The 27,255-nt window shown below is 39.6% G+C and overlaps 1 protein-coding gene across 1 annotated transcript in view; it reads left to right on the forward strand.

The window, feature by feature from the left end:
* The window catches only part of LOC108428820 (zinc finger protein 469), a 248,789-nt gene that overhangs the window by 61,121 nt on the left and 160,413 nt on the right, over positions 1-27,255 (forward strand). The window contains exon 3 of the mRNA XM_017700129.2: positions 823-867. The gene's annotated coding sequence lies outside the window, so the exon portion shown is untranslated. The remainder of the gene's footprint in view (positions 1-822; positions 868-27,255) is intronic.

Genomic DNA, 27,255 nt, shown 5'->3' on the forward strand with positions numbered 1-27,255 from the left:
GAGTATGGTAACCTTCACAAGTAGATATATTGGTTTGTTTTGAATGTAAGATTGGCCACCATGGCCCAGATAAAAACTTGTTTGTTTGGGAAGACATAATCCTAACCCTACAGAATGAGCACAGTACATGAGAATATGTAATTGCAAAGAGGAGAGGCGCTGTTTCCCATTTACATTTGAATTTTGACATTGTTCTAGCTTGGTTCTCTTTGATAATGCAATTTCAAAAACATTAGAGAGTGCAAATGCTATTTAACATATTTCTGGCACTATTATTGCATAATCATTTAAGACATGAATATGCAGTTCTGGAAAAAAGATTTTAAATTTTATCATAAAGCATCTAAATATCTGTGTAAATGAGCTGTCGATATTAGTGAACCAAATGGCAAGTATAAATCAACTATTGGATTTGAATTTTGAGCCCAAGCTTGCATGAATGAGTGGAAAATTTAAATTCAAACAAAGGATTACATTTCCATTTTGCATACTATGTTTTAATTTTGATACTGATAGAATGAAAACAATAAAAAATTCTCAGTTTAAACTTTTGATATGTTGGCTTTTTTTTATTTTCCATTAAATATAGGGTTTAAATAATTTGCACATTGTTGCATTCTGTTTTTATTTACCTTTTGCACAGCGTCCCAATGATTTTTGGAAACAAGGTTGTAAATGCAAAATATGCTGCATCTAAAATGTGTCCTATCATAATGAAACAACAATACATATTGTATTGTAAAATTTGCATATCATTACACCTCTAGTATTCATGTTTGTCTGTTGATCCAGTGTTAAATCCAGTGTTTGTGTCTCTTTCAGTCTCTATGTTATGGCCTGGGATCATCTAAAAGGAGAATCATACAGGTAGGGCATTTTTTAAATTCTTGCAAATCTTAAATCTGTTTCTTCCATGCTTTGTAGTCAGTCCTGCATCTGTGTGCAGTAGTGGTGAAATGATTGTGTTTTCTACATGCAAAGCTCAATACAACTGCAGTAATCAACAACACGGTCAATTTTAAAAACAAACCATTCCTGATTTCTTAAGAAATCAAATGAGCTCTTGTGTCTCATCACCGTGTCGTAGAGTGGGTGGGAGCCATTGTCCATAATGGCCCGCAGTTTAGACAGTGTCCTCCTCTCCGGCACTGCCTTCAGCGAGTCCAGCTCCACACCCACAACATCGCCGGCCTTGTGGATCAATTTGTTGAGTCTGTTGGCATCTGCCACCCTCAGCCTGCTTCCCCAGCATGCAACAGCATAGAGGATAGCACTCACCACCACAGACTCATAGAAGATCCTGAGCGTAGTCCGGCAGATGTTGAAGGACCTCAGGCGCCTCAGAAAATAGAGACGACTTTGGCCCTTCCTGTAGAGGGCGTCAGTGTTCTTAGCCCAGTCCAGGTAATTGTCAATATACACACCCAGATATTTGTAATCATTCACAGTGTCCACACTGACCCCGCTGATGGACACAAGGGTTACCGATGCCTTGTCCCTCCTCAGGTCCACCACCAGTTCCTTTGTCTTTGTCACATTGAGCTGCAGGTGGTTCCGCTCGCACCATGCGACAAAGTCCTTCACCGAAGGACTTTGCAATTTGTTACTGTACTTAAGTAATTACTTAATTACTTAAGTAACTTAAGTAATGTTTTTTCTGTGTCTGTACTTTACTTAAGCATTTCCATTTTGGGTGACTTTTTACTTTCACTCCACTACATTTCAAAGTCAGATATCTTACTTTTACTCCATTACTTTTTGAGAAATCTGTCGTTCCTTTTGGTTTTTGTGTGTATAAAAAGGTAACATGTCAAAACAAAAGAAGTGCAAAGCAAGAACACCAATGATGGAACTAACCTAACCTGTAAATAGACCACAGTATAGAAATATGTACACATATGCAGTCGTGACTGGCACGTTTCTTTTTTTCTGAATTCATACAAACACTTTAAGTTTATAGTAAATAGTGTAGTTTGGGTTAGTTTATGTTTATAAACAGAGACAGAGAACAGATACAGATCAATACAGTAAAGGAAAACTTATTTGTGATCCTGAGTTTAAAGCAAGTTTTTATTTAACTTGTAACTAATTTACAAAGTAATCTTAAACTGAAACTTTGCTTGTCTGTAAAAAGTGATTTCAGAGCCACTCGGTTCTCCCTGATGGAAACTGTTTGCCTTCAGTGTTTTGTGCCTATGATCATTTTAATAGACGTCAGCGTCACTAATTAATGACGTTCTATTAAAAGACTGGTTTACCAAGAGAAACACTGGAGTATTTTCACCTAAAATGAGTTCATGAAGCGAGTCTTGTTATAAAAATGATAACAGGACATCAGAGTCATAATTAATCTTTTAGTACTTTTACTTTCGATACTTAAGTACATTTGAAGCCAAATACTTTTGTACTTTAACTCAAGTTGAGGTCTAGAGTAAGGACTTCTACTTTTACTGGAGTAATATTTTTCCTTGGGTAGCTCTACTTTAACTCAAGTTCATGATTTGTGTACTTCGTCCACCTCTGTCACAAGCTAACGATGGACATAAATGATGGAATGAAAATGGAGAACAGGAGATTTACAAGCTGCTCCTCAGGCATTGGTGTATAAAGTATACATCAAGTATACAGTACATTAGTTTTCATTGTATATTTATACACTGCTTGTTTTGAAAATTCAGACATTTTACTAGAAAAGAATAGTTCAGGTGCCCATAAGCAGTGACAAGACTTTTCTACTTGCACTGGCATTGAAAAATCCATCCATTTTCTGGGTGTGCTGTCTTGAGAGTGCCATTTGTTTGCTTTACTGTCTTTCATTTTTCACTTCATGCACTCTTTCTCAGATGATGGCAATTCAACATGCTTAATAGACCAAAACAGGGCTGACAAGGGCTGACTAGAGCCAACTTTGTGGTACACACAACACAAACTAGAGGCGACAGTCAGCCACTGATGGCCTGGCAGCGTCTGACAGCCAGCTTTCAGCTTGTTCTATAAAAACCCCAAAAACACTGATACTGGTTAGATTTTTTGCTTTAACTCAATGTGTTCCTTAATTCACCCTCCAGCTACTCTCTGTTTTTGTTTAATACACAATTTCTAACCTCATTTCAATCCCAATTAGCCTTCTGACAAGTTTTTCATAATCTGAAGCAATTGACTGTCAATCGTTAGCCCTCTGATCTAGCTTTAGAGTTAGATTTTCTGATATTTCCAAACATGTTTGATTTTTATGACTCAAAACAAAGCCCTGTAGTTTGAGATGGTCTGTAACTTGATGTAACTGAACAAGTGATTCAGGCAACAACAAAAAAAACAACTTGAGCTGGAATTAGAGCTGGGAAATATGGCCAAAAATGTTTTCACTATGAACAAAATTCATATCGTTTGAAATTGATACAAATTGCGATAAATGTCAAATCACTGTTTCCATTTACTCCTGGATGGTTAATTGCTGGTAAACTATCCTTTATGGTCAGAACATGACAAAAACTTGCCGGACAGATGGTTAGCTGTTTTCACCAGCTGGAAAAGCATGGCCACAATTTTTGTAATAGTCATAATTTAAGAAAGAAAACAGATTATTTTTAGCTGTCTGGTGAGGAGTGCTAGGCTATCCTGTTACAAATGCTAAACAAGTGGCCAAAAACAATGCTAAACTGTTTAGTTTCTCAACCACGTCAGCTTAGTACAAACAGCAAACACTAGCTGGCTCGGAATGTCAGTAATGGATCATACCGCTTTACTTCCATCTGTCCTGACACATCCACTTATCTCGTCGATCACTAGTCGCTCCACTCAAACAGGGAATGTATAACCCCCCCCAACCCCCCCCTCCCACCCCCCATCTTTAATCATGTCGTAAAACTCAGAAGTGGGCCCTCTCCTGACGACAGCAAAGTAGGGTCACTTTCTTGCAGTAGAAAACGCCACCAGGGCTTTCACTAGAACATGTGGAAAACGTGTAGAAAGTGTGAGAATTGTATTATATTGAAAATCATGATACTTATCGTTATTGTTTCAGCGGCCAACCCTACTTGCAAAATTATTATTTATTTGGAAAAATATACCACATGCAGGCTATACTGAGCACAACAAAATGCAACAGCTGACCTTTGCAGTAAACATTACCGGAATTATTTGACTGATTCAGTTTTTGCCTGAGAATTATAAAGGGAAGTCTTTTAGGTAAACTTTTCATGTAATACAATATTGAATCACTGAATTTAATCACTGTTTAGTGTTGAATCAAGTTATTCTTAATTCAGAAAAACTGCTTTTAAATCAAACAGGAAATAAATGAACTGTGAATTGAGATGGTTTGCCAACAGGTTACCTGTTCACAGCCCTAGTGTGTCCCTGTTTTCTACTGGTTTTCTGCCTTACCTACTTCACAGCTTGAAAACCAAATCAGTTTCCTTTAATCAAGTAAATAAAAAAATCCATCTAAATTAAACAGTGCAGTGTGTGCACTGTGCATTGTGCTGTCTGTCCACACTCCGACCACTAAATTCTACAATCACAGGTCTTTATTGAAAAAAAGAGTCAGTATCTCTATATGCTCCTGTGAGAGGCTCACACTCCTCTGAGACCAGATACTACCTGCTGATGCGCTCTCTTATAGAGTGGCAAATGTTTGTGGCAAACTTGCTGTCCATAAACAGTTTGAGTAATTTTATGTAAACTTTTCATTTCAACGATAACCCTTCGCCCAGCTCCCCTGTATGCTTGTGGAGAACTACCTCTTGAAGCTGTTTGTGAGCATTCACAAACATTCGTGGAGAACAGAAAACTCACAGCTGTTTGCAAACGCTCTTCACTGTTTGCCAAATTTGAACGCCCTGGATGCTAAGACGGAAAAAAATGGCAAAAGGAAAAAAATGTTGCCCTGTGTTTGGTTCAGAGAGTGGAGTTGGAGTTGAATGTAAACAAGCTGTGGGCTCCTCCCCCCTGTGCTGAGGGAAGATATAGGTCAACAGCTAACATAGTAAGCTATGTTAGCACTCTGACCATGTGTGTATGGTGAACCTGTCTCCGATACAGCTCAATAAACCACCTAGTTTTCTACCACTAGACGCCTTCTGTACTTCACAGCTTGAAGGCATGTGAATCTAACACTGTGAATTTAACATTGGGTTTCTGTGCTTGTTTACACACACACACACACACACACACACACACACACAAACACAAATAAATATGCACATACACATATTGCATAGTGTCTTTCTTCTTTGTCTCTCTCAGTCTCTTTTCTTGTCCCTTACTCTCTTCATCCACTGCAGGCTTGGCTGTCTGTTTATGCACGAATATTACTTTTATTGACTTGGCCTGCTCAGAGGTGATAATTGAGCAGACAGCAATCTGGTTGGGGGCCTGACTAGCTGTGAGGCAGAGAGAGAAAGAGACATAAGGTGATTGGGAATGAATGACTAATAAGAGGAGAAACACTCCACTTTGATGTAACTAAGATCTAGGCTTTCTCAATCTCTCTTTCTCTTTTTCTTCATCGCATAACACAGACTCATTGCTTCTGAAACCATCTTGTTCATAACCCTGATTGGCCAATCTGTCTTAGAACAATTGTGAAGCTGAGGGTTGGTGTCAGCCTCTGTAAAACGTGTGTTTGTGTGTATGGTGTAAAAGCTCAGTGCAGTGCACGGTAAGCTCATGAGGCCACTCAGACTCAATCACATCACTCTGCTTTCAGGCCAATTAAGCCCTGGGCTGTGGCGCTGGGCCTCAATGCACAGAGACTACTTTCAAAGACTGCGTAATGTTGGCCGCTGTGGTTCAGTGTCACACAAGGGGAACAGCTCCTTGATCTTGCCACTTTCACTGGCCTGTTAAATGGATCAGTAAGAGCACAGACTCACTTTGGCTTGGATGGAGAAACAGCTATGATCTCAGCATCAAGAGATGTTGCCTTGTTTACATTAACCAGACTTGTTTGAGTGTACACTAAATACATTGATTTGGTAAGGACACAAGAGGGGGTTGAAAAAAGTAGCGATGGAAGAAAACACAGAAATTCCAAGAGAGAAGCATTCGTGCGAAAGAAATTGTGAACTGAAATGATCTACATTTCTGCAGGAATGTTCACAAAAAGTGTTGTCTAATCTTTATCATTATTATAAATATAATATTGACTAATTAGTCTATTGATTACTGAAATGAATAACCAATTATGAATGGATTATGAATTACTAAATTGCCAAATAAATCCTATGTAGCTATTGACTAAGCTTGAGGTTGTTTTTTGCATTTGCTAACTAACAATGAAGGCAATAAAGATAAATAACTTATTCAAAATTTGACTGTTGTAATGAACTTCCATGCTAATATTAAAGATAAGTCAAAGTCCAAGATCTTTTTCCTGTAAATATTTAAACTCAGGGTTGTATAAAGTAGCAGCAATAAAATATAACAAAATCAAATCAGTTATCTTTAATCAAGTAAATAAAAAAATCAATCTAAATTAAACAGTGCAGCCTGTGCTCTCTGCATTTTGCTGTCTGTCCACACTCTGCGACCACTAAATTCTACAATCACAGGTGTTTATTGAGACAGGAAAGTCAGCATCTCTATATGCTCCTGTGAGAGGCTCACACTCCTCTGAGACCAGATACTCCCTGCTGATGCGCTCTGATACAGTGGCGAATGTTTGTGGTAAATTTGTTCTCCATGAATTATTTTATGTAAACATTTCATTTCAATGATAACTCTACGCCCAGCTCCCTTGTATGTTTGTGGAGAACTACCTCTTGAAACTGTTTGCATGCGTCCACAAACATTCGCGGAGAACAGAAAACTCACAGCTGTTTGCAAACGCTCTTCACTGTTTGCCGAATTTGAACATACCGGACGCTAAGACGGAAAAAAATGCCAGGAGACAAAAAATGCTGCCCTGTGTTTGGTTCAGAGAGTGGAGTTGGAGTTGAGTGCTCCAGCGGTGTAGACAAGCTGCGGGCTCTTTTCCCCCTGTGCTGAGGGAAGATATAGGTCAACAACTAACTTAGTGAGCTATGTTAGCACTCGGACCATGTGTGTATGGTGAACCTGTCTCCGATACAGCTCAATAAACCACCCAACTTGTAAATAGTTGAGCTTCACTCCTTCCTTCATAGCCTAGACATTACAATATTTACATCAGGTGAATATATACAGAAGTATGTCCATACACACTGACAAGTTCAGTTCAGCTCAACGTAAATACAGGATACTGAGTCCTAAATGTTTAAAGGGGAACGCCATTGATTTTTGAAAATTAATTAATCATTTATTCATTTAGATGTAAACAAAATCATTCAGAGTATTTTGGTCTGAAATGCACATTTAAGATCACCCTAAAGATTACCCTGATATCACGAGACCTGTTGGGAGGATCAAATCTGCCTCAAAATTGGCCCGATGATCCTGTGGTGTGGGCCAGACATACGTACAAAGATATAGGCCTGTTCTGCTTTTAATATTGCATTAGTATTACATAAATATTCAATTTGACATTGCACTAGCCCTACAGTGAGGTTTGCATATATTTGGATTACATGATGATGTAATATTATCAAGATAAATCACTTCACATTAAAATTTTCAGAGCGTGTTGTGGATGTCATGTATTGCAAAATGTTTTCAAGTATTGTGATATACTTGGCATATTACTACCCACACCAGTGGCCTGGATTGAAGGATTTGTTTAATAAAGAGTGACACTGTATATGACCACGTGTCTTGCTTGTTTCATAGGAAGTTTATTGTTAAAACTTAAATGAATATGTTCCCTTTTTTGCATGCAACTTGTGCAGAAATGAATGAAATCAAAGGTTTGCAGATAGAAATAAAAATAAAGCAAAGGAATTGTGGCTTTCAAAAAGAGACAGCCCCAGTTCACACCTGGCATTAATGAGCATAGGATGTACTGGCTTGTGATCCGATCACTCATGCCTCCTTCACAGCTGGTCAGGAATCGCCTAATAAAAAGGGGTCTTAATAGCACAGATGAAAGCAGCTGCGTTGTTTCGCTTCGTTCTTGGTCTTCTCTCATATGTTTATAAGTTGTAGTAGCCATGCGATCCATGTGATCTAAACATTTGTAACAACCTGTACATGTACGCAACTCTTTTTCATCTGACAATAAATGCAGTAGGGGATGTACATAGTCAATGTTTATGCTACTATTCCTCCACTCATTAAATCACAGTTGGTTGACTAGAGACACATGGAACTGCCAGGTGTGAACAGCTGAAAGTGTTGCTGTTCACTTTTGATCAGAACACTTGAGACAGATGTTAATACAAGGTGTGACTCCCCAGTCATCAAAACAGGTTTTGCCTACAAAGAGAATAAGAGAGCAGGGAGCGTATGCATGCGGTCTGTGCTTGGCTGGCTCTGCCAAGGGAAGGATGAAGTTTATTCTGTCTGAGACTTTTGTGCCTCAGTGGAAAGTTGAATGGAGTAAGTGGAAAGTGGGCTTTGGGCCACAGTGCTGATCCACCTGAGCCCCGTCAGATCAGAGCACATCCTATACCCGAAAGCCACCCTGCCCCTCGCTGAAACACTGCAGCTTTTGGGGGAATTTGGCGTGACCGCCGAGTTCTAATGCAGGTAGATTTGGAGAAGTAAAGTAAAGTTCTTCTGTTTTTAGTAGCTGGTTGCCAGACTCTTAACTCCTCTCCTCCTTTTCTCTTGCTCGCACAGACACTTTGCCACAAGAGCCTACAGGGAAGCTGAAGCTAGGTGAATAAAAACAACATCGCTTCTGCCTGTGTAAACACAATCGCAAATGTAAATAAAGAAACAAACACACACACATGCTGCAAACACAATGGCATCTCTCATGATAAAAACCTCAGTAAAAGTTCATACCTCATAGAGAAACCTTGCTCTAAAGCTAAGCTTCTGCAGAATCAAAACAAAGCCCAATTTTCTCCTAACTGAGTGTTTCTTTTGGCCTTGTTAAAAAAAATGAGTTCGCTGAAAGAAGTAAATAAATTTAATGAGTATGGTGTGTTGTCCTCTTGTCTGGGAATGTTCAGAGAAGCATGACACTGTCTTAGATCTTTGACATCTTTTTCGGCTTCTTTGGCTCTCTCTGTGTCTCTGTGGAGTTTCCCACACCCTTTTGCTAAATAAACCCTCAAGTACTTTTTACTTCAAATTTTTATCTTTCATCTAGGTAGCAATTTATTCTATTTTGATGTTTTTGGGTTTTTCCCCCCATTTAATACTGGTATACAAATTTGGTAAGATTTTCAGCATCAGCCACTGCACCAGATACTCTTTTCATAGTGAATTTTTAGGACTTCTTAAGAGAAAGTTCAGCTATTAATGCTGGATGTTACATCAGTAGTGTAGGTAGCCCTGGCTAAGGATTGAGTTTCCTTTCACTCTCATGAGCCATGTGTGTACCCACAACCCCACTCCAATTTCTAATATTCATCAACCTCCTCTTTTTGCTGACATGCTTTGCAACAGCCCAGTAGACACAAAGGGATAAACAGCAATCCAATCCATTGGAGATTTCACCACATACCCCTAACTCAGTGTTTATATTGTCTACATTCCAGAACTACACAATCAACTTTTTACATAAATGTATCAAATTTTCATTGCTATCAACTAAGACACTCTTAATTAAAGTTAATGGTGAGCAAATATTTTGAATTTCCTTTTGAGATTTGAATCAGAATTCAACAGTAGCTTTTCTAGGGAAAAAAAAAATTGAGTGCACAGAAAAGGCAAAAGAACACCCCCAGACTTGGCAAGTCAGAAGCAGAGCTGTTAAAGCATTTAGACTTTAAAGCTCCATTGTTTGTGTATCCAGGAGAAAGCAGAGACTCCCTCACCGTCAGCCACTAAGACGGTTACCAGTGATTTTGAGCCTTTGGATTTTCGAACTCTGTCTCCAAAAAGAAAAAAAAAAGTTTCTGTCAGGTCTATAAAATAATTCTTATTTTATTTATATAATATAGTTGTATTAACTCTTGAGCTGCTGTGCTCACTGAGGAGTTGCTAGATGAAATGTTGGTACATTTCACTTACATGCCACAAGTGAAAAACCTCGAAAAAAGATAAAAGAAAATACGCCACTGCATAAATTGAATAAATGGATAAATAACACAAATTATGTGAGTGGGTTGTAAGTGTTGAGTGTTTTTTAATGGCTTAGGCATGAGAGGTCAGGACTAGTCCACCCTCTGTGTATGTCTGTCTGTGTGTCCTATTAGCTTTCACTTTTCCTGTACTTTACTCTAAAGCCTGACCCCCTCCCTCCTTCTCCCAGCTGGGCTTCTCATGGGCTTCTTGCCCCCTACAGTGGTTTCTGCTTCCTATATCAGCATGGAGACTATTAAAGGGAGTGTGGACTGATGCAGACTGGCCGTCTGAACGTCTGAATGGAATTTGTCTACTTCCCACCACAGTCTTCAGCCCTGTCTTTGTTACATTACCTGGTGTGGTGCTGTAATTTAAGTGATTACTAATGAAAATCAGTTCAAATCCATAATGTTGGTAGGTTTTGCAAGTGTGATAAGTGGTATTTCCAGAGTGAATTACCTTCCCTCAGTGATACTAGTGATGTTTGAAATGACCTCACATTAATGTAATAGCAAAACTTGTTAATAGATAATGCTGTGCACCCTGTTTTTATTGTTATTTAGTGGTGCACTGACATATTCACCCAGTTCTTCTTTTTTGAAATCACTTAGAGGGAGTGTTGCTATTTTCTATTTTTGCTAGTCTGCAGCTGATTGTTTACATTTTTAATAAGTTGTTGTTAATTATTTCTTGAAAGAAATTGCAACCACACGCTTTCAAAGGCAATTTTTTCTGTCTCTGGACACTTGAGACACATTTGGTGAGAACTTGAATCCACTGATGAAGCAATGTAAGCATCAGTATGGCAGAGCATGAGTGAGTGTTTAGTTATGCCTCACAAGTGATAATAATGTTACTAAATTCATTTCTGAAAAGTGTAAATTTTCATGGGTGGCATGTCAGTAGGCATAGTCGCAAAGCCAATGCTAACACTAAGGCTTCCCTATGCAAGCACTGCTTCTGTCCCAATCAATTGTCCAACATGTTTGCCCTACTCATTGAGATATCCTCTGAGATGCCTGTTATACTCTGGTTATAGGTGATTCTAATTTATGGTACATGCAAATAGCTTCTCATTCAGGGGCACCAGTAGCAGTTAGTTATATACAGAGAGCAGAGCATTGGATAGTATAGAGAACCTGAAGCTGTTAGCTAACCATAGATTTTTAGAATAGTTATTCATGTAGTTGCTAATGTTGTTCATCTGCTTCGGAAATAACTAAAAATAACATAAAAAAGGTGTGTACATTAACCAAGAAGATATCAGATACTGTAATATGCTCTGGCCCAACGTGGTGATAAAATTTACAGCAGGTTATGCTCAGAAGACAAAGTGGGCTTTGTAGACTTTTGAGGGTAAGCCTGGTCTTTTGAGTCAAGATGGTATCCACTCCTCGTGGGAGGTTGCTGCTCTCATGTCTTGTAGTCTAGCACCTAGTCTCTTAGGTAGCTGTTAGTGTAGGACAGTCATTCACTGACAAACCAAGGCAAAGGCCAGGTATCAGACAGACAGGCTAAACTGACTGTCTGCTAGCTGCCTTGAGAGCCCACATAGGTTCCACAATGTTGAGACTGTGACTGTTCCTTGAATCAAACAAAATTTTCAAAATCCTTAAAAGCTTTGTTTTACTAATATAAACAATATCACACTAGCTCAATCAGTTTGCAGTGACATCACTTTTGGTCTAGGACTAGGACTGGGACTAACACTAGGGCTGTTTAACGTAAGATACCTTACATGGCATAGCAGCCATTCATACAAATGCTTTAGGCATTAATCAGAAAGCAGACGACCAGCTGTATCCTTTCAAATTCTTTACCTGAGCATTGGTGAGAAGGCTACAAATCAGAATTAATGTTCCCTTATCACAAGCTACAGGTTACTAGGGCCCTATTCTGAGTTATTACAGGAATTTGTGATCTTTCTATCAAATTTAATAACGTTCTTAATTAAAAACGTTCTTAAAAGTAATAATTGTCGAAAAAATCAAGTAAGGATCCACTAACCATGGAATTTGTATGTATCGATGAATGTTGTTTTCCATTGGAATATAATAGCACCCACTCACTGCAGCCATACTCGTAGATTATTTAGCCATTCTTTCCCAGAGCACAGCAGAGTAGGATCATTACCTAATCTCACATGAGATTCACTTCAGTTGTAATGTATGTTCCACATACCCCATGCTATCGTGTTAGGTGTACTATAATGTCCTCCAGAGCTAGTAGCTTTATCAAAAACCTCCCAAATGCCCACAGCATAGTTTTTGTTCTAGCTTACATAGTGTGGCTCCAATCAGAAGTAAAAGGATAAGGCAAGAAAAGCCTTATTAAGAAAATATTAGAATAATCCTAGATTATAGATTAGTGCGATTTTAAAATTAATTAAGAACCAAATTACTACAAACCTGCTGCTCTATAAAGCCACTTCAGATCTTGAGCACAGTGTAACTGCTGTAGAAAGGCTGGAATCCTTTGCCTTACTTCAACAAACAGAGCCTGAAAAAATAATTTGCTCCTCAAAACTTTTACTTGCATATTAGATCCTATTCCTATGACGTTACTCAAATGAATTTTACCAGAAATCACCAAGCCTCTTTTATCAGCAATAAACCCTTCTCTTATCTTCTAAGCCTCTTCTCCTTCTGAGTTGCGGGGGCTGGTGCCTATCCCAGTGCCCATCGGTTGGAAGGCAGGATGCACCCTGGACAGGTCGCCAGTCCATCGCAGGGCAGACCTTCCCTATCCAGTGATTCGAAAATGTGTTTACCCCTTCCCAATTTCTTTTATTTTTGCATATTTGTCACACTTGAATGTTTTACACATTTTAGACAAAGACAACCCAAAATGATGATTTCATTTATTGAAAAATACTGTTCAGCTCTACCTGGCCCTATGTGAAAAAGTAAGTGACCCCTTAGCTACCTAATCAACCACTTAACCAAATTCAATTGACTATTGGGTTCAATTTCATTAAAGACTTTTTCATAGATAACGTATACACCCCACTTTCCCACATCACTCAGATGTTTCTGCTTCCTGAGGTTCTGTTCTTTAGGTACTCACAGATTCAAAACTTGTCAAAAATACATTTCAAGATTTACGTGGAAATGTGGGGGTACACTGTCCACACTGTAGAGGTTAATCTCTTTCGTTCTTAATCTCTTTATATCACACATTAAAGAAAAATGAAGATTGATCTCCACTTAAGCTTTGAAGAAGAAAAATGGGATAAGATTCTATTGCATTTCACACTTTGTTTGTGTGAGGCATACTTTTATTCAGCTAAACTTTGTACACCATGTATAGTAGACAAAAATTAGATCATCAAAATTAAAAACTGATTTTAATCCCTGGCGTGATTGGTGCCACCAAAGGCCAGCTGTCTTGATACACATGTCCTGGCTATGTCCCTCCCTAACCCCTTCATTAATTGCTGGTAAACAAATAGAACCATCTCCATTGACTGCACGTTTTGGACTATCTCTAAATGAGGGCCACATGTCGACTCCACAGTCTAAAGGGGTTACATTTTCCATATGGTTATTATTTTATTATTACTTCATTGTGTTTATTTATTTTACTTTCACTTAAATAATTATATATTTAATTTTATTATATTGTCAATATAGTTTTAAATATGTACATATTATTTTACTTACCTTCTGTTTGGCTAGGGTTATATGGGTGAGGATGGGTAAGATATTGGCCTCGTGAGATTTTGTTACATATTTTATATGCAGTTGCGAGGAGAAAATGAGTGGTTAATTCCCATCCTTCATATCCTTGTACAAAAGCTCAAAACAAAAATCACTACCAAAAGTCAAACGTGGTGGTGGTAGTATGATGGTCTGGGGCTGTTTTGCTTCTGCAATATCTGGATGATGTCATAATAGATGGAACCATGAATTCAGCTCTCTATCAGAAAATCCTGAAGGAGAATGTCAGTTCATGACCTAAAGCTCAAGCACAATTGGGTTATACAGCAGGACAATGATTTGAAGCTCAGAAGCAAGTCCACTTCTGAATGCCTCAAAAGAAACAAAATTAAGGCTGAGTCAAAGTCCTGACTTGACCTCTTCCAAGACCTTAAATGGGCAGTTCATGCTTAAAGGACTAGCTGAATCAAAACAATTCTGTGAAGAAGAGTGGGCCAAGATTCCTTCACAGTGATATAAAAGACTCATCACAAGTGATCACAAACATTTGCATTTGTTATTGCCAAGGGTGGCACAACCAGTGAGTATGTTTTGGCAAGGAGTTACTTTTCGCATGAATAAGTCTTTATCTTCAATAAATGGAATGATCTTTTCAAAGCTGCATTTTGTGTTTACTTGTGCTGCCTTTATCTTAAATTTAAATTAGTTGGTTGATCTGAGCCCTGCGATGGACTGGCGACCTGTCCAGGGTGTATCCTGCCTTCCGCCCGAAGACTGCTGGGATAGGCTCCAGCACCCCCCCGCGACCCTGACGGAGAAGCGGCTTGGAAAGTGGATGGATGGATGGTTGATCTGAAACATTTAAATGTGACAAATTAGCAAAAATCTTTTTAAAATCTTTAAATCTTACTTTTTCACAGCACTATATATCAATGATTTTGGAGAAAGCTGTGGTTCAGCAACTAAGTTTCTACTTCATAGGAATCACAAACATAAAAACATGTCTAGATTTAAGCCTCATTATACTACAGAGAGAGCACTAGTGGAAATTGTGAACAATCTCTTATTATTCTCTGTCCATGAAATTTTTTGCTGGTACTGCTTGATCTCAGTACAGCATTTGATACAATAGACTATGCTATCCTACTAGACCAGTAAGAAAAAAACCTTGTAGGAGTAACAATAATAGCTCCTCCTTTGTTTGGATATTACTTGATTGATTGCTGTCAGTGAATGTAAATGGTGAATCATTGGTTTGAACAAAAGTTTGGTGTTCTGCAAGGCTCTGTATTAAGACTCCTGTCATTAGCATTATTTGTGATACACCTGGGTACTGTTATCAGTAAACATGGCATCAGTTTCCACTGCTATACTGATGACATACATGTCAGCACAATTTTCAGCAATATTACTAGTATATCTTTATTTTGCCTTCAAAATATTGCCAGGTTAATAAATTCACTGTCCCAACAGGATGCAGTAAAGCTTGTTCACACCTTTATTACCTCAAGATTGGATTACTGAAATATCTGGCTAGATGTTCCAGCAAAAGCCTTAACAAGTTTCAGCTGGTTCGAAATACTGCAGCAAAAGTCCTTGCCCACGTCAGCCCAGTGGTTAACAGCACTACATTGGTTGCCTGTTGAATTCCACATTGAGTAAACATTTCTGCCTACTTAGATCACAAGGTGCTGGCTCACTATCAGTACCAAAATGATTACATTTATGTCAGAGTATTTTATTAAAAGCCCCCTTTGAAATAGCCTTCCAGTCAATGCCAGTTTTTAAGCCTAGGCTAAAAACCTACTTGTGTAGTCAAGCCTTTGGTCATTAGGTTTTCTCCATTCAATCAAAGGTGCATATGTGTAGGTTCATAGGCAAAGACTATTATGGTAAACTGAGAACATTGGTGCTGTCGTCTCGCTGCTCTCCCATGCTCACTTAAGTTTGTTGACAGTGGCTCAAAGGGGCGCAAACATCTAAGGGAGCCCTCAAGTCTTTGCTGGCTTCTGTCTCCCTTTTAGTTAAGCTGTAGCGACTAGGCCAGCCAGAGTTACTGATTTTATCACTATACATTGTTTCCACTCACCCCAAACAGAACTAACTGTCTGTATTTTTCTTTGTTGAGCTGACCCACTGCCTGTTCTTTGCAATCTGATGCTGCTGCTTCATCTATCTTAATCAGGTGTCCTGCTTGCCTGCCCTCTGGACCAGCTTCCACTCACCCTTGATAAAACTGGTGCCTGCACAGACTCAAACTATTTAATCTTAGACATTGTTTCACCTGCTATACAACGCACTGAGCTCTTCTGGTATTCATACTAACATATCATCATAATAGTCTTCTCAATGCAGTCATTGATGTTTGTGGATTTAATTCTCAATTCTCATTTTCACTGCACTATGGTCCTAACAGTAGTCACTGGTTTTGAGTGGTAACAGTGACTGATATTTATAGATCTGTTTCTCACTGTTCCTCTGATAAGCCTCTAACAGTAGTAATTGTTTATCATTGATTAATCTAAATGATTCTGTCCAATAAAAGGCTGGTTTGAATTGTAAAATCCTATCCTATATCAATATTACTCCCATTGTGTAATTGTTTTCCTAGCCGTTGTCAACCAGAGGAGGATGGGTTCCCCTTTTGAATCTTGGTTCCTCTCAAGGTTTCTTCCATCTGCTCTTAGGGAGTTTTTCCTTGCTTCTGTTGCCCTTGGTTTACATACTGGAGCTTGGAAACAGATATTCTGTAAAGCTGCTTAGCAATGATGCCTGTTGTAAAGGGCACTGTATAAATAAACTGTGATAATTTATGGAAATATTTTATTGTTTATAAATTGGACAGTCAATCCTAGTGCATTACATAATTTCCCTTTGTAAAACTAAACCAACTCGAATTGGGCTGTAGATGGCACAGTTAGATGTAGATCCTCAGTAGATAGCTTACTAGAGCCAGAGAGTGGTTAGAATTCTAGGTACATGTAAACTCGAATAAAATGAACATGTGAGAACTCGCACATCCTCACACTTTCTCTGTCTCTGCTCTTACCTACACACATGCTCCAAATTCTTGGTCTTGCAGTGCTTTGGGAATTCTGTTGCCTGTGTATCTTCAGGCAGAAAGATGAGACATACACACACTGCTTTTGCTCACAAGGGCACAGCTTTGGCCTGCTGCAGAATCCAGACAGCAGTCTGAACGAAAGAACACAGGGTCTACAACACAGGGTGTGTGTGTGTGTTAGATGCAGTTTGTACTCTATATGAGCCCTTAGAGTCCCATGGCTGCTGTTTGTTGACTGGGATTATCGATAGCCTAGAAGGTGTGAGGGTGGTAATAGGTACAAACGAGCCATGACTTTGACAGGAGTCACAAACCTAGTCTGTCCACACATCATGCCCTGCCGGCCAGAGCACACACTGGAAAAAGTAGCAAGCATTTTTGGCAATTTTATGGGTGACAGCCGAGCACTTTTGGCACTCCAGCTCCACATCCAAGCATGGCTTCATCAGCATTGAGCTGCTTGGGGCTGTGTGTTATGTGGTCTTGTTACATGACATCACCTCACATTGTGTGCAGAGCGGCCAGCCTGGTGCAGACGGCTGCAACATAGCATAAGCCTGTTTGTTCAGCTGCTTTGCATGTGGTTCTGCTGGGCTCTGAGAGGATGGCTGTGCTGCATAAAATACTGGGTGTATCCTCTGGTGTATCATTTAGAACTGATGTATATGAGCATAGGTGTCTAAAAAGAATGATGTCCATACAGTGTGCAAAATATGTAGAACAAATTGAGCCAACACATGATATATGGAACAAATATGAAATAATGCAGTCTCATAGATGAAGGATTCACAGCGTGCTTATTATATTTCACTCCTGCATCTGTGTGAATGGCATGTAAAGTGACCCTATACACATATACATGTTTTCTGTTTTGCATGAGTGGCCAGTGGCCTGTTACAAGTATTTGCACTCTTGTGTGGCCTGTTCGGCAGAGACATTGGTGATATGTGAACTCTTTGTTTCCTTCTGTGTGCATTGAGGCAGCTGACTGGTATATTGTGTATGTAAAAGTAAAGAGTGTTAAGTAAGAGTATAAGCCAGCAGCAATAAAAGCCACTATATATCTGGCAGGACATCTCTCTCTCTCCTTCTCTCGCTCGCGCTCTCTCTCTCATTCTCTCTCTCCTTTTTACGTCTGTATCTGTCTGTCTCTCTGTCTAAGTAGTGGACGTGCAGCTGAAGCAGTCAAGACCTCTAGCCAGTCTCCAGTCTTGCTCAGCTGACACAGAGACCTAACAAGCACTCATCGTATTTCACCCTGTTACCCCCGTGTGCTGAATGCATGCTGGAAATATTACCGTTTAAATCACAGAAGGAAAAGTGTTATATGGTCTTGATGTCCTTTCACCTCATAGACCTTAAACATATAATGTCTCTATAACTAAAGGATACTACAGCAACTACACTGGAATATAAAGTATGAACTAGAGTTGAAATGGAATGATTGAAGTGTGCTTTAGGAATGACTAGTTAAAGGGATTTACTATATGGAGTTATGCTTCACATATAGAGTAATTGCAATGTAACTAGAAATGCACTGCTAGGCATGTATAATCACTCGATGGAAAGCAGTAGTGCCCTGTGTTTTTAATATGCCATTATGGCATTGCTATATTACAAGTGCTGTCATTTTCTGACATCTCAGATGTATTAAGTGTAATGTGTGTGAGTATGATGGGGTAAAAAGGACTTGCCTCTGACTGTAAGTGTGCAATATATCAAACTTTTGTTTCAGCATTCAAGCAGTAATGGCATAGTAGTAAATGCAAGACTACTGAATGGTCGAATGTGTTCCTGATCAGAGGAGTGTTCTAGAAGAGTTGGGCCATGGCACGGAGAAAAAGAGCATGGTGCAGTGGAATTATATGAAGGGAAAATTGGGAGATTGTTTGAATAATGTGGAATAATGTTGAATAATCAGGCTGGGATTCAGGAAATAAAAAGACCATGTGGAAAGTTTTTTGAGCCTTTTTTGGCACTGAATTGAGAGCTCTGCACTGAATGATGTGATATTGGGCTTTTGTGATATATATTTGCATGGGTAAGTTATTACAGGAAGAGGGGCAAGACAAAGAAGAATATCTTTATACCATCTTCAAATATAACTTTATATGTGTTGTATCTGTGTGACAGTTAAAGCCTTCCTTGTCCTATCCTCTCCTTAATCCTTTAAATGGATGTCTGGTGCATGCTAACTGTCCTGAAGCCTGGCTCTTTCATAAACGCCCTTCAAACCTCCACACACAGGCAGCAACACCAGAGGAGGCAGCTGAGCTAAAAAACAGTCCAGTCTGTAAAAGACACCCTTACAAACAGCAGTCACACACCATTTCTTCATCTTGGGGAGGAATTAAAATAAGACAGGAGCATGGAAGTAAAGGGGCTTGGGGTCTGCCAGAGGCAGTACTCCCCCAGCTCAGCCCACAGTGTCAGAAAGATCGGTTGGACTGTGCAGAACCCTACTGTGGCTCCACAGCACTGGGGGTAAATGGAGCGTTTCCCCTCCTCTTCCACTCTCATTGCCTCAGAGAAACCTGAGCCTGAGAGGAAAACTAGTCAAGCAGATCATTACATAATTACATTTCAGCAGCATTATGGAACGCCGTCTGGGAGCACTGGTATCGGCGTTATGGGAGATGAGAGCATAGGTCACAGGACTGTGGCATTGCAATGTAATTTACAGTTTTGTACTTCTTTTATTTTTCAGTGTAGTTGCTAATATGTGCAACTGTTTTGAGTAGACCAGAAACAGTGCATTGCAGTTACTGGTATAAAATGACAATCTTCTTTAACACATACATAAGTCCCTTATCAGGGAACTGATTTTGAAGCCATAATGAGAATGTTGCCTGTTTTTCTGAACCACTGTACATTTGCTTTTAAAAGCAAAATTCAAGAGACAAAAATAGACCATCCTTTCTAAACCATTTCCTTTTGGAGGTAGGGGTGGAACAATACATTTGACATACTGGGTTTACAATTTGGTATTCTCACATTACTTTGAAAAAGAAATTAAATAAAATAGGCTTTAACCGTACTTTCCATTGAACACCTAATAATGATTAATGCTCATGCATTTAATGCATTTAATGACAATCTTCTGCTTTATTTCAATAGGAGATCAAATCTAACTTAAAGTTTTCTTGTTTGAAAGACATATTCCTTGCAGGTACTAATTTAAACAGTGACGCAATGCACTTCACATGTGGGCAATGATGTTGGTTTCTCTGTTCAGGCACAAACACCACTGCTATGTTACCTGTATATTATCAGTACTTGGTTATAACTCCACATGCTATACTTGTAAGCCACTGAAAATCGCTTTAGTTAAGAATGCTTTAATGAGTTTAAAAGTAAGCTACTGATGCCTCCTGCCTAGTTGCTGGATAGAAAAGCGAGAAGAAAATGTTGAAGGAAAAAAAGGTGTGTTTGAGTGGGACATATGGTGTGTGACATTATCTAAATAAAAGCAAAACGGATGGTTTGTTTTCTAATCTTAGGTAGTTTAGACAATGAACTATGTTGATTTCCGGAGGATTATGTGTGCCAGTTAGACCTGTTTCCACTAATGAATTGAGTTACTGCTGTAACAGCCCCAAGTGATGGTAGAAACTCTTGTGTCGCTAGTTAAAAAAAACATGTTGTTCTTTTATTGATTTATTTCATGTAAACAATAGCAAGACAACAGTACTCCCACATGTGAACATACATTCATACAAAAGTATTGGTACACCTACAGGAAATTTTATGACATTGCATTCTAAATCCATAGGTGTTAATATGGGGTTGTCCCCCCCTTTGCAGCTTTAACAGCTCCTACTTTTCTGGAAAGGCTTTCTACAAGATTTTAGAGTGTGTCTATGGGAATGTTTGCCCATTCATCTAGACGAGCATTTGTGAAATGAGACACAGATGTTGGAAGAGAGGGCCTGGTTTGCTTTCATCATTCTAGTTAATCCCAAAGATGTTAGAAGGGGGCAGTAGTCAGTATGGGTCAGTCAAGTTGTTCCCCACCAAACTCAGCGAACCATGCCTTTATGGACCTTACTTTGTGCACTGGGGCTCAGTCATGCTGGAACAGAAAAGGTTGAAAGCATATAGTTGTCCAAAATGTCTTGGTGTGCTGAAGCATTAAGATTTCCCTTCACTGAAACTAAGGGTCCTAGCCCAACCCCTGAAAAACAATCCCATAGCATTATCCTTCCTCCACCAAACTTTACAGTTGGCACAATGCAGTCAGGCAGGTAACATTATCTTGGCATTGGCCAAACCCAGACTTGTCCATCATACTGCCAGATAGAGAAGCCTGATGCATCATAGAATATGTTATATATAAAGTTTCCACAGCTCCAGAGTCCAGCGCTGGCATGCTTTATAGCACTCCATCTGATGCATGTCATTGTGCTTGATGATGTAACCCTTGTATGCAGCTGCACTGCCCTGTAAACCCATGCCATTAACAGAGCGTTGGTGCGTTTTATGAACTGTGCAGCCCAGCACTCAGCAGCCCTGCTCTGTAACTTTATGTGGTCTGCCACTTTGTTCCGAGTCACTGTGGTTCCTATACACTTCCACTTTTCAATTCACAGTTGATCGTGAAATCTGTCAATCAATATGACAGAATAAATAAGAATTAAATAAGGTAGGACTGGCAGCTCATTTATGCTGAGCAATGCCATCATGTGTGTTTTACCATGAAAGGCCCCCCAACTTGTGGAATAATTCACTGACTGATAGATTGATGTACTGGCTTCTTAAACTAAGATCACCCCCTCCTAGGCTGCTCTAATTTTCTACCAACTTTCTTCTCATTCCAAGTAAAACATGTCATAGTTTCCCATGACTTATTTATGTATAATCAGTCACGATTGCAGCCACTTTTTGCTATCAGTAGCACTTATACAAACATGAGTGAAAAATTTAGACCATGGTTTGATTTCGGCTATTGATTTGCTGTGACATAAGACCACTATTTCACTCTTAACAGGGTTGCTACAAGCAATCACTCTCTCACTTATTTCTTTCTCTCTCTCTCTCTCTGCTTTTCTCTCTCTCTTTTCATCTTGCTGCCATGTGCCTGATCGCGTTAAGCTGCTGGCCAGGCATTATGGCCACTTACTTGCCTGAGAGAGGGGGGTGGATCCATGAGGCTGTTTACATCTTGCGTATATGTAAATATATACATTTACTTTTTTATTTTGTTCAATGACATCCACTAAAGTAAAGATAATAAATGCATGTTTCCAGAGTCAATGAGCAATCATGTTAAATAATTGTGATCTCAGTATTGACAAAAATAATTGTGATTATGATTTTTGCCATAATCAAGCAGCGTTATTTCATGTAATGAAATTAATGCACATACAATTGTGTTGAATGTGGTCAAGATCCAACTGGGACAACCTCCAAATGTAGAGTGCTCAGATCATAATCTGATGGGAATGCAACCTAAATTTGTTTACGCCTGGCTTTTCATGCGATGAAGTGAAATCCTAATGTGATCTCTAAAAAAAGCATTTTGATGCAAGATGTAAACAAGCCTCTACATGGTGGTGTTGCTGTGACTATAAACAAAACAAAAGAGAAACATCACCCCTACACAATAGGTACTGGCTGTGTGTGTGTGTGTGTGTGTGTGTGTGTGTGTGTGTGTGTGTGTGTGTGTGTGTGTGAACAAGTAATAACTTACTTTTACTTTTTTGATTAAATGTTAAGTAACATGTTTATGCAACAGCCTAAGTTTCTCTCCGTTCTACTGCCTTTTGATTACTAAAATCTGACCTCTCCCTTTCACATCCCTTGTAGCCAAACAGCTCTCATCATCCCTTCCTAAGTCACACAAACATGGGTTACTTGTCCTTTTTCACAAGTAGCAGCAGCTTCCATTCTCAGCAAAAGCAGAAAATGGAAGTCATAAAACAAAAACAAGAAGACCATTTTTCCATTGGTCATAGAACAGTGGTGTGGAATGCTTTAATATGAGGGAATATATCCTGAGTAATTGCAGGGATAATTTCCGCAGCAGAAGCTGAGGTCACACATGAGCCTGCATCCTCGTCCAAGGTACCAAGGCTGAGGTCCATTCACCTCCAAATTCTCCGCACTTAATGGTCTTTTCCCTTTATGACTCCTAGGGTGATATACTGCTTTGGTCAGGGATATGAGTCTGTCAATAAGGCCTTCATGACTGCAAACCAAAGAAAGGGATATAGTTTACGTTGCCCTTGAGAAAGATACTTAATGTGCTTCTGCACAGAAAATACACGCATTTGAAGTGTTATAAAGTCTGCATATTTTTCTTAATGAGCTTTGCCAGAATTTTTGTAATTTCGGGTTAGCTCTTTTTAACACATTGAGCGGTAGTAGCCATTGGGAATATTAGATTTTATCTTTATCCTCCACGCAGCTTTAAGCAGATAACAGTTTAGTGTATTGCTGTTATTATTAGGGATGCACCAATGTGGAAATTGTGCTTGATACTGATATTTTTATGTATTTTTTTATGTACAAATGAGATACTGATGCCAGTATTGGTATAATTATATACATTCTACATTTAGAAAACAATACATTAGGACTAAATCTACCTGGAATAGCTGTAGAGAGATTTTTGTTTTCCTTGAGGTTAGAAATGCAGTAAATGATACAGTAAAATGATGCAGTAAAATACAGTCATGCAGACATTAGCCCAGTTTCTGCTTTTTCAATGTCTCAGACCTTTAGCTGGCATTGTAAGGTGATTTTTGTAACTTTCATAACATTTGATTAATGTAAAATTTGAAGTGGCATGCAAATCATTTGTTCCTATAAGTACTTATATTACTAGATACTCTAGCAAATAGTGCTGTCTGTTTCAACTGGTTCCTTCTTGCATTTCTCTGCTGCTCACTTCAGTTTTTGAGGGTTGTGAGTCTGAACCGTGGACACAGGCACGCTCAGGGCCTCGTGCTTAGGTCCTCTCTCTCTCTCTCTCTCTCTCTCTCTCTCTCTCTCTCTCTCTCTCTCTCTCTCTCTCTCACTCACTCATTTTCTCTTTTTCATATGCTCCCTCTCATTCTGTCCCCTTTTTCTCTACTCCTTTGGTGGAAAAACATGCCATTTATGTGTTCTGGTTACGTATCTGCTCTCATATGTCCCTGGCAAGGTGAAATCCATTACTTTTGTGACAGGGGAGCTGTCGGCAACTTATTCTTGACAGTAAAACAGGCCATCAAAGCTGGAAGTGCCTTGCAGCATTTTTTTGGACAAGATCATCCAAAATCAACAATCACAAAACACACCGTTAAAGCTGGATGTTTAGAAATCTATTGTTATCTCTTCCATTAAGCGAACTTTATCATTTTTTTAATAACACATGCTTAAATGGAATCCATCCAGATCAGTCAAACAAATCAAATTGCTTAAGCTACAGGTGTAATTGACATGGCGTTAGTGACTCCAGAGCTAGAGAGGGCTAGTCTGTTATGTCGCCCAAGTTACAGTATGTGCCAGTAGAGACTGAGGTGAGTGAGATTTAGCAGGGCAAATTGTGACTGATAATGTGGGCTGAATGGAAGAGGCATTAATGTGAGGGTGGGATGAGGAGGAGAAGAAGAGCAGAACTATTTCCATGCAAGTGTTTCCACTAATCCTAAAGTGCAGACACTGGAAGACACTGACCTCCCCCTAACATGTGTTCACTATTAATCCTCCATCAGTGTGTAAAGGGCTGCTTTCTCCATGACAGAAAGATGAGTTTAGAAATGGGCTGTGCGTCAAACTTCATAATATTCACACTGACAATGTGTGTGCATGCATGCGTGTGTTCTCCTGTAAGATTAACGTCTCCTGCTACTCCAGGCATTTCTACACTTTCACATTATTGTGTTATTATCCAGAGTGCCTGTGAGGTATATCTCACGTCAGATATTTTGTGCTGTATCAGACATTCAAAGCCAAAGTGATTTTACTTTGGCTGTCACACCTGTAAACTGCCACATAAATTTATGGACCATATTTTACAGTATGAAAAGTAGTGGTTGATTTTTCTGTTATAAAATGTTGGCAGGGAAAGCTTTTATTTCTGCTAATAATATTTACAATTAACCTCTCCCTTGAAGCATAAAACAGCTCCTTCAGTATTCCACTGAACTAGAGTGTCATGCAGTAAAATGCTTCAATATTATATTTAAATTCTAAAAAAGCAATTAAGCAGAGTACCCTAAGCAGCAACGCTTGGCAATATTACATATAAGGTAGTAGGACATTTGAATATATGTACTTTAAAACAAAATCAGCAGTGAGGTGTGTTTGTGCAGGTGCGCAATGGGACGGACACATAAATCGCTGGCTCATTAAATTTTATTGGCAGCATATTCTACATTGCTCAAAAAAATAAAGGGAACACTCAAATAACACATCCTAGATCTGAATGAATGAAATATTCTCATTGAATACTTTGTTCTGTACAAAGTTGAATGTGCTGACAACAAAATCACACAAAAATCATCAATGGAAATCATATTTATTAACCAATGGAGGTCTGGATTTGGAGTCACACACAAAATTAAAGTGGAAAAACACACTACAGGCTGATCCAACTTTGATGTAATGTCCTTAAAACAAGTCAAAATGAGGCTCAGTATTGTGTGTGGCCTCCACGTGCCTGTATGACCTCCCTACAACGCCTGGGCATGCTCCTGATGAGGTGGCGGATGGTCTCCTGAGGGATCTCCTCCCAGACCTGGACTTAAGCATCCGCCAACTCCTGGACAGTCTGTGGTGCAACGTGGCGTTGGTAGATGGAGCGAGACATGATGTCCCAGATGTGCTTGATCAGATTCAGGTCTGGGGAACGAGCGGGCCAGTTCATAGCTTCAATGCCTTCATCTTGCAGGAACTGCTGACACACTCCAGCCACATGAGGTCTAGCATTGTCCTGCATTAGGAGGAACCCAGGGCCAACCGCACCAGTATATGGTCTCACAAGGGGTCTGAGGATCTCATCTCGGTACCTAATGGCAGTCAGGCTACCTTTGGCAAGCACATGGAGGGCTGTGCAGCCCTCCAAAGAAATGCCACCCCACACCATAACTGACCCACTGCCAAACCGGTCATGCTGAAGGATGTTGCAGGCAGCAGATCGCTCTCCACGGCATCTCCAGACTCTGTCACGTCTGTCACATGTGCTCAGTGTGAACCTGCTTTCATCTGTGAAGAGCACAGGGCGCCAGTGGTGAATTTGCCAATCCTGGTGTTCTCTGGCAAATGCCAAGCGTCCTGCACAGTGTTGGGCTGTGAGCACAACCCCCATCTGTGGACGTCGGGACCTCATACCATCCTCATGGAGTCGGTTTCTAACTGTGGAGACACATGCACATTTGTGGCCTGCTGGAGGTCATTTTGCAGGGCTCTGGCAGTGCTCCTCCTGTTCCTCCTTGCACAAAGGTGGAGGTAGCGGTCCTGCTGCTGGGTTGTTGCCCTCCTATGGCCTCCTCCACGTCTCCTGGTGTACTGGTCTCCTGGTAGCACCTCCAGCCTCTGGACACTACGCTGACAGACACAGCAAACCTTCTTGCCACAGCTCACATTGATGTGCCATCCTGGATGAGCTGCACTACCTGAGCCACTTGTGTGGGTTGTAGAGTCCGTCTCATGCTACCACGAGTGTGAAAGCACCACCAACATTCAAAAGTGACCAAAACATCAGCCAGAAAGCAGAAAGGTACTGAGAAGGTACTGTGGTCCCCACCTGCAGAACCACTCCTTTATTGAGTGTGTCTTGCTAATTGCCAATAATTTCCACCTGTTGTCTGTCAGTTGATTGTCAATCAGTGTTGCTTCTTAAGTGGACAGTTTGATTTTACAGAAGTTTGATTTACTTGGAGTTATATTGTGTTGTTTAAGTGTTCCCTTTATTTTTTTGAGCAGCGTATTAATGGTTCAGTTGGTTACCATGTTAAATGCCAGGTTTAATCTTAGTGTCTGTGCTTAACAAGTGATTTGTTTTTTATATGATATCAGTGGTCTTATGTCATTTTTGTTCATTTTCCTCATGCTTTGAATATAAAGCCCAGTCTTTCACAATGTGGAGTTAAAGTTATTGTGTTTGGCTTTAATAAAAGACAGGCTATGGTGACTGTTCTGTTCTGTGGCTCTTGGAGTTCAAAATGTGATTGGATTATTTTGTCAGCATTGGTATTATGTCATTCTCGACCTGGCCAGAGAATAAGGCTGTGTTCTGGAACTCATGTCTGTTGGAGCTAAGCATATATTGTCAAAGTGAATATCAGACTCCTACGAACAAATTTTAGAAGAAGAACACTAGAGAGAATTATTTTGACTGTGTGTCTGTGTGTGTGTGTGTGTGTGCGTGTGCATGTGTGTGTGTGTGTGTGTGTGTGTGTATGTATGCACATGTGTGTTGTAGTTTAAGACTAATGAAGAGAAACAGTCTCT

This window comes from Pygocentrus nattereri, chromosome 11 (genome assembly GCF_015220715.1).
Source record: "Pygocentrus nattereri isolate fPygNat1 chromosome 11, fPygNat1.pri, whole genome shotgun sequence".
NCBI classification, from domain to species: domain Eukaryota; kingdom Metazoa; phylum Chordata; class Actinopteri; order Characiformes; family Serrasalmidae; genus Pygocentrus; species Pygocentrus nattereri.